The sequence below is a fragment of the Chrysochloris asiatica genome, unplaced genomic scaffold (genome assembly GCF_000296735.1).
Source record: "Chrysochloris asiatica unplaced genomic scaffold, ChrAsi1.0 scaffold00065, whole genome shotgun sequence".
Taxonomy (NCBI): Eukaryota; Metazoa; Chordata; class Mammalia; order Afrosoricida; family Chrysochloridae; genus Chrysochloris; species Chrysochloris asiatica.
Genome location: NW_006408583.1, coordinates 2,380,783 through 2,392,140, shown reverse-complemented (window position 1 = coordinate 2,392,140; position 11,358 = coordinate 2,380,783).

The following is an 11,358-nucleotide window of genomic DNA, read 5'->3' as shown; positions in this document are numbered from 1 at the left end:
GATTTATATTAAAACAAGAAAAACAGCGCAAATAAATACATCTGTTTGCTAAAAGTGTTTACAACATGCTGCTCGTCCCTGCCTTAATATATTCTAGAGAACTCTCAGATACTCTTTGCTAATATAGAACATTCATAAGTTAGATTCCAAGTTAACCAATATGAATAGGAAATCTGGGGTTACTTCTGTAAGACGATACTTTGTGTGAAATGCTCCTTCACACTTCAGGCCATAAATTATTAATGTGTGTTATGATTGTTAGACAGAATGTATGGAAATTTATCCCAATTGCAAAATTCCAAATAAAAGTAAGTGGTTAAAAATCAAAGAGAGAGAAGGAAGGAGACAATTATATTGGCTTAGTGGGAGTTGAAACATTTCTACTACTCCATCAGCATTGATTTTAAAGATCTGCATGACATACAGATTGATGAATAATTCAGATTTCATTTATTAGTCCACTGACCCTACACATGGCTTCATAAAAATGAAAATAATGTTATTCCCCTGCTTCATCCTCCATAGAATGGAATATGCCAATGTAGCTGGTTAGAATTTTTTGATGTAGTTTGCTCCATCACATTATATACACATATATTTGCATGTCATATTTCAGAAGAAATGTTGAGATAAGCAATTTCAATAACAAGTATAAAGGAGACTATTTTGCCCCCTACTGGCAGATAACTTAGGTCTGTAGATAAATATGCTTATTATCATGTAACAACTGGTTACTTGGCAACTAGAAACCAGAGAATGCAGCAATACAATTGTACTATATCTTCAGTCTTAGATTGACACAAAGAAAATTGCCATCAACACATCTCCAAGGATACATCCTAGATTATGGGTTTTCTCCTGTGGCATCCCATCTCTTTTCTAAGAATTTTAAAGTGGCCTCCGTGTGTTAAGGAGTCCCAGTGCGGCACTGCAGGAAAATGCACTGTACTGCAAGGTCAGTTTGAACCTCAATGTTGGCAGTTCAAGCTCACCAGCCACTCCTTGGAGATTCTATATAGGGTCACTATGAGTCAAAATCGACTCAACAGCACTTAGCAACAACAACAACAATTTGGTTAAACAAAATTTTCTACCTTGAGAAATAGTTAATGATGCTATTAATGATGATAAGAGAGTCCTACAAAAAAAAGCAGCACATTTGTTTGGGGTAAAGGAAGTTGATTGATAACATTCATTTCCTGGGTTGAGTTTAAAATGTCTTTTGGGTACCTCTGTGAGTCTACAGAATGTTGAAAACATTTGCTATCACAGAGAAACAAAAAAATAATCAACTGTCTACATCTACTCTTCTCTTATCAACTGTATCCTTATCCAACATTTCACATTTATGACACTGGTAAATAATTTACTATTTAACAACTTTGCACTTTAATGATGAACAGCTGACAGCAGGAAATGCCAAGATGCAAGTCAAGAGTTTCCTGGCTGTGATGGTTAAGGTTATGTGTCAATTTGGCTAGGCCATAATTCTCAGTGGGTTAGTAGTTTAGTAATTATGTAATTTGGCAGTTACATAATGATGAAATTTGACAGCTATAAAAGAGTAAGTCAAAAACTATTGCTACAAAATAATACAAAACTTTATTAAACAAAAATATGTTCCTTCATATATCCTAATTCTATGTCTATACATTTCTGAAAATGGTATTTAAACCTTTCTGTCCCCATAGAGGAGTGCTGGTGTGGACCTGTAGAATAAGTACTGGATTGCTAACTGCTCCACAGAAACCTTATACTGGGTTCCTGTAAGATGGAACAGACCCAAATGACTTCAAAGCAACTACAAGATCCCCAAAGAATTCTCTGCACTTTGATTTACATCATGTCAAAACAGCAGTATTGGTACCTTCTCACTGAGACTGTATTCCTTTTAAATCTCCTTTGAGTTTAGAGAACAAAAAGAATTATGAAAGGGCAAGATTAGGATGGTACATTGAGTGAAATTCTCATAAGAGAGCCCTTGCTACCTTCAAAGAATGAGCAGGTGCATTGCTGTGGTGGAAAACAAAAATACCTTGACACAAATTTCCTAGTTTTTTCTTATTAATGAAGCTTTCGATTTTATTATAACTACTCCCTACTAGTACCCCATGATTGCACTATCTTCTTTCAAAATATCTACCAAGATTACCCCTTTGGAATAAAAACAAAACAAATTGAAAAATAAAACAAAAAACAGTCGCCATAACTTTCTTAACTGACCTCAGTCTTGAATTTAACTGGTTCAGTCTCAAAAGTCACTATTTTTAATGAATTTAACTCTCTGGATCACATTGTTAAATCCAAGACTCATCACTAGTATGATTGGCTCTATAAAGCCATCTTAGTAACATCAATCTTGCTTAAAAGACTGATGGAAAGACCAGCTCTTTGAGCTAGCTGATCATTGTGCAACGCTTTGATCTCCCATCAAGCTGAAAGTTTACTGAGGCCAAGATATTTGTTTAAATTTGAAAATGCTGAAACATGTGAAATCCCAACTTCAGAAGCTATCATATTGGCAATAATTATATTCTTCTCCCATCAGTTTCTTGACTACATCCATGGATTTTTAGTTGATAGTAACAGCATTCTCTTTTGTGTCATCTTTGAGGTCCTCCTGACTTTCATTAAAACTCTTGATCCATTTAAAACCATTTTATGTGGGGCAGCATTCCCATAAACTTGCAAAACTTCAATAATTTAGGAAGACGTCCACTTAAGTTTTGTTAAAAAGTTGATTATTAGCCTGGACCTCAAAATCATTTTTTTTTTTTTTTTTGCCATGACACAGACAAACCCTTTCTCTTGAAGGCGCCCTAAGAAGACCAAGACAAGTGTATTATGGATAGAACTGGTCTGAACCCATCCATTAAGGACAGAGACATGTTTAAACATGTTTTGTTTGAAATGTTGTTGTTGTTAAAGTGCTGTCGAGTCCTTTCTGACCCATAGCAATCCTGTATAGGCTTTCCAAGGAGCGGCTAGTGAGCTTGAAGCACGGACCTTGTGGTTCAAACGACTTTGCAGTCCAATATATTAGCCCAGAACTACGAACTGGCATCCTTGTAACAATATTTTAAAAAATGTATCCTTAAATAATGATGCAGTTGGTCATCTCTATTTTGTAATCTGATATGGTCATCCTTCATTTTTATAAAATGACCTGATCTTTGTAACATAACCATGTCAACTAGTGAGAAGTGGATGAATATTAATCTAACCACTCATTTGAAAATAGCAGAAGTGTTATGTAATCTGTTATTCCCTTCATTTATGGGTACTGCCTCACCATCTTTGTTGGATTAGCACTCCTTGACCAACGTTCAGTAAGTGTTTTCTGATCAAATATGCATGAGACTATTAAAATTGAGATCTCAGCTGTGACTTTATGTCATTTGATAATAGATACTAAAGGCGGCTGTGATACAGATCTCCCTAGAAGGCTTTCAGAATTAGGTATGTGGAAAATATTTATGAGACTGTCAATGTAAGAGACCTCTCACTTCCATTGTAGGTATAAAAGGGTCAAGAGTAGAAATAGCAAAACCATTGTTTATGTTGCTTCTTTTGGAGAGGGTGGTATTCTGGTATCCACTAAACCACAGTTGGGGGACATTGCCTTACAACTTAGGTGAAGTGTTCAATATATATCTTCTCATTTTGGGAACAAATGAACTGCTCATTGAGAGCCTGGTGATAGAATATCTAAAGGCTGTGGTTTATAAGCAATTATACTTTCAGCATTTGTTGCAACAAAGGACCCTAGAGTGTTTCTTCTGAGCCTGACATGGTACAAATACAAAGCAGAGAGAAAGGTGGTGGTCCACAGGCTAAAAACAACAGATTTTAACAAAAAGAATATTATAGGTGTCTCTGGTTTAACAAAAAGAATATTATAGGTGTCTCTGGTTTTCCAGGGACTGAACAAGGAGAGAACACAAGAAGCTGAAGAAATTTTTACTATCCTTAAAAGAGCCTGGAATTAAGAATTCTTATAAGAGAAATAATACATGCCAGAAGAATATGTATAAACCAAAGAGTTATGGAACTAGATTGTCATAACTCTACCAGTCAAATAAGTACTTTCCAATTTTCTTTACTCCACCACCCTCCCAGTTTTTACTATAAAAAAGATCGTAAATCTAGATTATTAAGATGGGAAAGGGGAAGCTGAATGATGAGGTAAATAAGAGTGGTCTTACGAATTTCTCCAATGGTAAGTTTCCCATCTGCTTCAGGCCAACCTGGAGGACCTAAAGGGAGAAGGCCTCAGCCTTATATCACATTTGGAATTTGCATTAAATATATGCAAGAGCATGACAATTAGTGATTTGGGATTTTGTCCTGCAACTGTAAATTGCTGTGCATTCCTAAATGTGAACAGAGTTCTTACTGTTTTCTCAAACTTTTACTTAGGATCAGGGACAAAACTAGCCCCAATGAGAAGATGCAAAGGGACTATAGAAATCCAAGTGAGTTGCTTTATGATGAGCAGTGCTTGTGCAATGTCATGGTTACCATGACAACTGCAATCATGATCAGAAGTCTGAACACTTTAGTGGTCTAGTCTACTGCTCACTGAGTGCCATAGCTTCTTGCTTTAGTTTTCCTGATTTACCCGTCTCTGCCCACCTACATCAAATGATATGACTATTCTGTAACTATACCTTTCTATTTTTATCTTTTCTCATTTTGAAGAAAAGAAAATCCTTTAGTGAATTTAAATCTACTTCCCTGAACCTTCTATCATGTTGTCCTAATTCTGCCTCTTCTAGTTACACAGAATAAATTAAGTGCCTCTTTTATATGATAGCCCTCAGAGTCCTTGAAAAAAGCCATCTTTGTACCCTTTCTTCTCAGTCTGCTATTCTCCACACCAAATACCACATTTTTCAAATTCCTGTTCAAGCCCTTTCACTGCTTCCTCAGACAAGTGTTTGTATGGTAAGAACCACCCTACCTCTTCCTAACAAGTGGGAACAATACTTGACCTACAACTATGAACAATGTGAACACTCCCACATAAAATAATGATAATGATCAGAAAAAAAATCTTATATTTGAAAAGTTCAACACTTTCCAAATACTCGCCTAAGAGTGTTGATTAAGTTGTGAACATGATAGAGTTAATACATTATGGAAGTGGCAAGTTTGAACACACCCTGTCACCTTTTCATGTAATCAACAAATGAGCCCTGTGGTTAGGAGTAGATGTGTCTTGGATGAGATGAGAGTATGGGCTGACTTTGTTTTCTGGGATGCCTTCAACCAAAACATCCCAGAGCAGACAGTGGCCTTCCGTGTTGCCAATGTACAGGTAAAAATGGACAGGAATGGCTTAGCTAAGTGTGTGTATTATCTGTCACCTGGCTTCTATATCAGGGTCATTTTGTGTGTGTTTTTGCAACACAAGAGGTATGGGTGCAGAAGAGCTCCCTGCTCATCTGTGGAGTGACATCCACTGGATGTGGGATACCAATATCTACTTTTGAAATTGCTGATAGAAAGAAAAAATAGTGAAGCCATTATGGAAAACAATTTGATATTAACAAGGTAAATGTAGACCTACCAGCAATTCCACTCCTTGGTATATACACCAAAAAAACTACAAGAATGGATTCGCTGCATCATTATTGGTAATAGCCAGAAGATGCAAACAACCACAGTGTTCGTCATCAGTGGAATGGACAAATTACTCAGCCATACAAAGAAATGAAATAGTGATACATGGAAGAAGCTTGTCTAAAAAGTGAAACAGAAAAGACCACATAGACTATTTTATTGATGCCTTGTAGCTGTTTATTCATTTATATATTTTATTTGATTTATATGGTTTAATGTATATGTTTGCATCTATTTGTCCTCATTTTGCATTGTGATGATGATAATGGAGCAAAGCTTTCAGAATTTTCATTTATTTATGAGTCACAGTCACCTACATGGCTGTGAGTGGATTGTTTATATTAATGGAATCATATCATTTGCTTTATTTTCTACATTACTTCTATTACTCATCCTTAAGTTTGTGAGAGTCATCCATGTTATTGCAGACAGTAGTCATTCAGCTATGGCAAGAAATTTGGAAGACCTGGCCAACTGGAAAAGATCCATATTTGTTCCAATCCAGAGAGAGGTGACCCATTGGAATGCAGAAATCATTAAAAAATATCATTAATATCACATTCAAGTAAAATTTCACTAAAGATAATACAAAAAGAGCTGCAACAGAAAATCAGCAAGGAACTGCCAGGAATTCAAGCCAAATTCAGAAGAAGATGTAGAAAAAGAGATATAAATGCTGAAGTCCTATGGATTTGGGCTGAAAGCTGAGCATATTAGAAAGATGTTTACCTGTGCTTTATTGACTACAAAAAGGCTTTTGATATATAGATTATAGCAAGCTATGGACAACATTGTGAAGAATGAGTATTCTGGAATACTTCATTGTGCTCATAAGGAACCTAAACATCGACCAGTTGTTCAAATGAAATAATGGGATACTGAGTGGTTTAAAATTAGGAAAGGTATGCACTAGGGTTGTATTCTTTCACCATTCTTATTCAATCTATATGCTGAGCAAATAATTTGAGAAACTGGATTATGTGATGAAGAATGCAGCATCAGGATTGGAGGAAGACTCATTAGCCTGTGATATGCTGATGATACAACATTGCTTGCTGAAAGCGAAGATGACTTAAAAGATGAAGCTCAAAGACCACACAGTCTTGGTGAGAGTTGGACCTCAGTGTAAAGAGAACAAAAATCTTCATCTCTGGACCAATAGCCAACATCAAGACAAAAAAGATTGAAGTTGTCAAAGACTTCATTTTGCTTAGATTAACCATCAACACTCATGGAAGCAGCAGTCAAGAAATCAAATGACCTATTGTATTAGATAAATATACTGCACATGACCTCTTTAAAATGTTCAAGATCAAAAATTCAGTTTGAGAACAAAGGTGTGCCTGACCCAAGACATGGCATTTTCAATAACCTCATATGCATGTGAAAGTTGGACAATAAATAAAGAAGCCAGTAGGAGAATTGAAGCATTTGGGTTATGGTGTTTGAGGAGAATATTAAAAGTACCATGGACCACCAAAAGAACAAACCAATCTGTGTTGGAAGAAGTACAATCGTAATGCTCCTTAGAAGCCAGGATGGCCAGACTATGTCTCTCATACTTCAGACATATTTTCAGGAGGGATCAGAGAAAAGCATCCCTGGAGAAGGACATCATGTTTGGTAAAGTGGAGGGTCAGAGAAAATAGGAAGACCCTCAACGAGATGGATTGGCAAAGTGACAGCAGCAATGGGCTCAAGCATAACAATGAGTGTGACTTCAGCTTTGGACCAGGCAGGATTTCGTTCTGTTGTGCATGAGGTCGCTATGAGTCGGTACTGATACAATGGCACCACCTAATAACAACCCTTCTCCAACAAATTCTGCACTCTTTGTTTTACACTACATCAAAACAACAGTTTTGGAACCCTTGAGGACCTCAAATCATATTCTTTTAAAATGTTCTTTGTGTATTGGAGGAAAAAAAATGTCTAAAGGAGCAAGATTAAGAGTGTAGGGTAGAAAGGGTGCAGTTTACCAATGAAATTATTGTAAACCAGCCCTTGTTACTCTAGAATAATAAGTAGTTGCATTATCATGATGGAAAAAAAAAATTCCGAGGCACAATTTACTGGATTTTTCTCACCTATGTAGTTTTCAATTTGATTAATAGTTCTTCATAATAAGACCATATGATCTCTTGTTTCTGTGTCCTTTTAGAAAATCGATCAAAATTACCCCTTTGGAATCCCAAAAGTAGTCACCATAAACTTCTGTGCTGACCTCTCTGCCTTGAATTTAAGTGTCTCAGCAGATCTCAGAAGCCACTGGTTTAATTGGACCTTTTTGTGGAAGGCACCATAAGGGGACTGAGACAAGTATATCACTGAGAGAACTTGTCTCCTGACATCCATTTATAACAGATACAGGTTTAAACAAGCTTTGTTTGGAATAAAATAATCCATATCAATTAGAACCCTAGTATCAATACTTTTAGACTTACTATCATATTTGTGATTTAGACATATATTTGTATGAATCTTGTACTTGAGTTTAGAAAGTTTATGTTAAAATATAAGAAAATAGAATCAAGAAATAAGTAACACATGAATTTTCACTATACTGTATGTTAAAACTAGCATTTCAAGTTGTAACATTTTCAGATTGGAGATGGCAACTTTATGACTTTCTGTGGAAATCCATTAAGGGCTTCCCTCCAAATTGAATAACAACTTAATAATATACTCTTATGGTGGTGGTGGTGTATCGTGGAGTCAGTTCCAACTCATAGCAATCCTGCATAGGGTTTCCAAGGCTGTAAATCTTTACGGAAGCAGAAAACCACATATTGCTGCCGCAGAGCAGCTGGTAGTTTCAACTACTGACTTTGAGATTAGAAGCCCACCTCGTAACCACTATGGTACCAGATGTTGTTGTTGTTGTTATGTGCCGTGGAGTCGGTTTCGACTCCTAGCAACCCTGTACAGGGTTTCCGAGGCTGTAAATCTTTACGGGAGCAGAAAGCCTCATCTTTCTCCCGCGGAACAGCTGGTAGTTTCGAATTGCTGACCTTGCTGTTTGCAGCCCGATTCGTAACCACTACGCTACCAGATAATGATTGATAATTTAGTTTCACATTTCTCAGAATATTTCCCTTATATTCCCATTTGACTCTCTCACTGGTATGATCATGACATTCCATCTCATTGACCTTCTTATGCTACAAATGTGAAAATGAGAATTATAGAGTTTGGTTTTCTTAGGAAATTTATACTGGTTCCTAGGAGTGATAACTGTCTTTTGTATGCTCTCTCTCAAAACAGTTTAGAACATTGAGAAGAACTGTAATTTTAGGAATCTATAAGCTTCCCACTTTGAAACTTGAAAATTAACTTATGCATATAGTTTGGAGCTGTTTCCACAATTTCTCACATATTAATGATCAGTATGATTCTATGTGAATTTATATCATTGCAAAGGAATTTTAAATATCATATAGTTTAGTCTTTATAAGCAGCTACTACTACAACTCATCATTGCTTACAGAAAAATAAATAATTTTGATATTTGTAACAGTACAGGCTGTGCATCTCATTATGGGGAGAAAAAAGTCTTTTTATTAGCCACTAAATTTTTTACACTTGTAGAAGTCCACAGCTATTTTTCAAGGCTGAATTCAATTCCAATTCCCTGACCTCACATTAAAGCCTACATAAACTGCTCCATATGAATAGTTATTTAATATTTTATTACAGCTTTTAATTTTACTATCCCCTCAGTAACTTATTCCCTTGCTTACAAACATTATGGTCAAGAAATTCTTCCCAATAACGAACAGGAATTCTCCATCTTTTTTCCTGCCACTCTAAAATACTTAACACCCCACCACCATCTTTCTTCTCTAACAATACTCAAAAAACTTCTTTACATACTTCTTCCCATTTATAATAGGGAGCGCAGTGGCTCCATAAAATTAGCACTCGACTGTGAACCACAATTTCAGGGTTCTAGCCCACCACCTGCTCCACGGGAGAAAAATGAGGCTTTCTGCTGCCTCGAAGATTTAAAAACCTTGGATATGTTTTTGTTGTTATGTTGTTGTTGTTATGTGTTGTGGAGTCGGTTCCAACTCATAGCCACGCTGCACAGGATTTCCGAGTCTGTAAACCTGTATGGGAGCAGAAAGCCTCATCTTTCTCCCACGGAACAGCTGGTAGTTTTGAACTGCTGACCCTGAGGTTAGCAGCCCATTTCATAACCACTATGCTACCAGAGCTCCTTATAGAGGGTCTCTATGAGTCAGAACCAATTCAAGGACACTTAACAACAACATACCATTTATAATGACAACTTTTGCTCTAGATTAGCTAATATGTTGTTGTCGTTGCTAAATTCCGTGGAGTCGGTTACCACTCATAGCAACCCTGTATAGGGTTTCCAAGAAGTGACTGGTGAGTTTGCAGTTCAAATCTCATTAATTCAAACCTCATAAATTCAGTCTAGCTCATTAACTGACAACACCTCACCAGGACTCCAGATTTGCTACTATAAATTGTCCTAAATAAACAAAACTAAAATCACCAGCTTTAGGATTAGAAAACTGGTCTATTCTCACCCATATTAACAGTGTGATCTTAATTAAATTACTTAATCCCTGTCAGCCTCAATCTCCTAATCTGAGAAATAGGAATAATAATATTATCTACTCCATAAAATTGGATGGAATCCTGGTGTGGCGCTGTGAGTTAAGTATCAGACAAAGAAGTCATTTGAACTGCAAGGTTGGCAGTTCAAGCTCACCAGATGCTCCTCAGAAACCTTATACAGGGTCGCTATGGGTCACAACCGACTTGACGGCACTTAACAACAACACTCCATAAGGTTACTATAAGGAACTTTGGTAGTGGGTTATGCATTAGACCGCTAGCTGTAAATTCAGCAGTTCAAGTATACCGGGCACTCCACAGGAGAAAAATGAGACTTTCTGTTCTCCTAAAGCTTCACAGACGTGGGAACTCCATACAGGGTTGCTGTGAGCTGGAGTCAATTTGGTGGCACACCATCACTATCACCACCAAGGTTATTATAAACAATATATGCTAGTGGGTGTCAGGTAAACCACTGCTTGCTTATATTGTTGTTGTTAAATGCCTCCGAGTCAATTCCAACCCATAGCCACCCTGTATAGGATTTCCAGGAAGTGGCTGGTGAACTTGAACCACCGACCTGTGGTTCAAATGACTTTGCAGTCCAGCGCTTTAGCCCACAGAGCCACACTACAAGTCCTTGCTTACACTGAGAACCTAATAATGGCGTTACAAGTCATACTGTATCAATTAAGATGCTTAGGAGTTCTGGTGTGGCACTGTAGGATAAACACTGGACTACTAACCACAAGATTGTTGGGTCAAACCCACCAACCACTCCTTGGAAACTCTATACAGGATCGTTGTGAATTGACTATGAGTAGGAACCCACTTGATAGCACTTAACAACAACAACAACAGTGATAAATAGCTTTCAGGTACTTGGCTTCTCCCTCTAATTTGCGTAGGATTTTTACTTTACCAGCATACTCTAAGCAACTTTAAATTTCCACATGATTTTTGCTTCCGTATGGTATAACACTGTACATTTATAAGATTAAATTAGAATAGATTTAAAATTTCCAGTTTTATTAAATTGCTTATTAAAATTGGTATTTTCTTTAGTAAATTGCCATGCCTATTGCACTCCTGTAATGTACAAAAAAAAATCCTAACCACTGGACCAATAAACAACATTCTTATCAA